The sequence below is a fragment of the Saccopteryx bilineata genome, chromosome 2, assembly GCF_036850765.1.
Source record: "Saccopteryx bilineata isolate mSacBil1 chromosome 2, mSacBil1_pri_phased_curated, whole genome shotgun sequence".
NCBI lineage: Eukaryota > Metazoa > Chordata > Mammalia > Chiroptera > Emballonuridae > Saccopteryx > Saccopteryx bilineata.
The window spans coordinates 49,777,087-49,780,430 of record NC_089491.1 but is presented as its reverse complement, the minus strand read 5'-3'; the positions used below and the strand labels follow the sequence as shown (position 1 = coordinate 49,780,430).

Below are 3,344 nucleotides of genomic sequence, written 5' to 3'. Positions count from 1 at the left end.
CCCCAGTTCTTCCTCCAGGTGCTCCTTCTCTGATAGGCCTCAAAATCTTTGTAGCATAGGGCATATGTTGTGGGTGTAACCTCATTTCAAAGGAGAGTTACTGATGTTATTGTGGCACTACCCAGTCTGCATGGATTTTGTTTCCATGTAACCACTGAAACATGTTAAGTACTTTGTAACATTTAAGGATCAAAGGAATGGAGTTGGTGTATTAGTCTTCAATGGCTGCTGTACCAAATTGCCATTAACTTGGTGAATGAAAACAACTAGCCCTGGCCGGTTGGCTCAGCGGTAGAGCGTCCGCCTAGCGTGCGGAGGACCCGGGTTCGATTCCCGGCCAGGGCACACAGGAGAAGCGCCCATTTGCTTCTCCACCCCTCTGCCGCGCTTTCCTCTCTGTCTCTCTCTTCCCCTCCCGCAGCCAAGGCTCCATTGGAGCAAGAATGGCCCGGGCGCTGGGGATGGCTCTGTGGCCTCTGCCTCAGGCGCTAGAGTGGCTCTGGTCGCAACATGGCGACGCCCAGGATGGGCAGAGCATCGCCCCCTGGTGGGCAGAGCATCGCCCCTGGTGGGCGTGCCGGGTAAATCCCGGTCGGGCGCATGCGGGAGTCTGTCTGACTGTCTCTCCCTGTTTCCAGCTTCAGAAAAATGAAAAAGAAAAAAAAAAAATGAAAACAACTGAAATGTATTTGTTCATAGTTCTACAGGCTAGACATATAAAATCAAGGTGTTGGCCGGGTTGGTCCCCTCTGAAGGCCCTGAGGGAGAATCTATTCCATGCCTTTCTCCAGGCTTCTGGTGGTTGTCAGCAATCCATGACATCCTTTTGGCTTGTCGCTGCATCCCTCCAATCTCTGCCTTCATTGTGAGAAGGGCCTTCTTCTGTGTCTGTCCTCTTATAATGATGATATCAATGATTGGTTTTAGTGTCCACACTAAGATAGTATGACCTCATTTTCATTTATACCTTAATTATAGCTGCAAAGATCCTATTTCCAAATAAGGTCACATTCCCACATACTAGGGCAGGGGTCGGGAACCTATGGCTCGCGATACAGATGTGGCTCTTTTGATGGGTGCATCTGGCTTGCAGACAAATCTTTAATAAAAAAATAATAATGTTAAAAATATAAAACATTCTCATGTATTACAATCCATTCATTTCCTACCGCTCATGTTCATGGTTGTGGGTGGCTGGAGCCAATCACAGCTGTCCTCCAGGACAACACCAAATTTCTCTTGGATAATGTGTAACGTACATGGGTCGCTGTATAGCTCTCACGGAATTACATTTTAAAATATGTGGCGTTCATGGCTCTCTCAGCCAAAAAGTTTCCTGACCCCTATACTAGGGTTTAGGACTTGAACACATCCTTTTGGTAGACATTATTCAATCCGTTACTGTTGGTTTCTACTCTACAACCCTGTTTAATTCATGACTTATTTTTTCCCTTTTTTATCACTAAAATTCAAATTCTATTTTCTTGGGAGATTTCTTCAGTAGCATTGATTATTTTATGAAACTTTAAAGAATGTTATCACCAATCAATAAGAACCATCTTGGTTAGTAAAAATCATTAATACTAATTAGTTCAAATAATTGTACAAGGTAACTAGAGGAAGATATTTGGGGGAAAACCATCTAAGACAATCTTTAATGGATAATATTTGATATATCCATTGGACAATGTTCTCAGCCATTTGATATATTGAAATTTAATTCAAGAAAGAGGTTTCTGATCCCCACTAAGGGTAAACAATAGTATTAAGGTCTGGGGATAATTAAGCAGATACGATGTATCTCTTTATTTCAACCTATTGGGGGTACAGAACTATATGTAACATTGTTTTGAAATTATTTAAAAATAAGCGTATAATTTTATGCCTTAGATTAACAGAACAGTTTCTGAAACCAGTCCCTCTAAGAGAAAATTATTTTGGCAGGCCCTCTGCTCATATAGTGAAGCCTCAGAAGCACCTCTGTTCTAAGTTTAATTTGGCAACATCTGGTGGGGATCAGAGTTTTCACTACCCTTCTTCTTCTTCTTTTTTTTATTTTATGTTTTGCAGCTGTTGTAATCTTTCTTTCACTTTTTAGTATGACCTTCCCTTAGTGACTCTGATAATTCCTCTCTTTTTAGTTGGGACACCAAATTCTTAGCCCAGGGAGTCTTGATTTCCCATGGAAAAATGCCAGTCCAATAAAAAACAGTGTTCCCTTCTGCCTGCTTACATGTGCACTTGACTTTTAGTTCTTTTCTTCAGTACATTTATAGACTCTTTTTATTAGGTATGTGGCCAGTATCCTTAAGCCTGACCAATTCAGAACTATACCTGTGGGAGTAAAATGTGTGTGTATAGGGGGGGAGGGGTAGAGGGTAAGTGGGGGGTGGAATTAAAATTCTTTATTTTAAAATCTACATTACTGACCGTCTAGAATTTTATTCATGAATATGCAAAGGTTTAAATGATCATTATCCTATTTTAGGGCCTATATACTGTTTCAAATTTTCCCTATTTGACTATTTCTTTTTACTCTCATATATTAGCAAGAATTCTTGGTTACAAATGAACATAAAACCATGATAGATTAAGAAGAAAAGTTACTGGGTGTGTGGTAGATTGGAAAACTGACCCCAATGCTTTATGGCTGTGTAGTACTGATATATGTTCATACCCTTCCCATGGCTTGTGGTCAACAGTGTGCATTCCTACTCCGACTTTAGGGTACGTACATGACTTACTTCAACCAATGAGATGTTAACAGAACCAATGAGATGTTAACTTCAACCAATGAGATGATATGAGCAGAAGCTTGAAATATAGTTGAGTGTTTGGACTTGATTGTTTACATTTTGGTAATCTGAGAATATACCCCAGGTAAATGCTGGAGTTTTTTTTTGTTGTTGTTTCTTTTTAGCCCTTGTTCTACATGAAACATGTGAAGTAGGACACTTGCTCCAGGGAGCCACTGAGTCATTTATTATCTCACAGAGTCTGTGAGCCAGGAATCTGAGCATAGCTGAGCTGAGTCTCTGGTTCAGGATCCTTTGCAGGGCTATAATCAAGGTGTTAACCAGGGTTATAGATGACTCAAGACTCAAAGGGAGATCACTGGTATGGTTGTTAACAAGACTCAGTTTCTTAAAGACTGTTAGATTCAGGACCTCAGTTTCTCGATTGGCTGCTGGCTTAATGCCTTCCTCAGTTCCTTGCTGCATGGGCCCATTTGTAGAACATATTATTACAGCATGACAGCTAGCTTTATGAGAGTGAGGAAGTGAGAAAAGGAAGAGGGAGGGATTGTGAGAAATATGGAAGTCACAGTCTTGCCTAGTTTAATC

The 3,344-nt window shown here is 41.0% G+C and overlaps 1 non-coding gene across 1 annotated transcript; it reads left to right on the top strand.

Moving 5' to 3' along the window:
- Positions 1-269: 269 nt before the first annotated feature.
- TRNAA-AGC (transfer RNA alanine (anticodon AGC)) lies at positions 270-345 on the top strand. Its single transcript has one exon. It is a non-coding gene; the product is annotated as a tRNA-Ala (tRNA).
- The last annotated feature ends 2,999 nt before the right edge of the window (positions 346-3,344 follow it).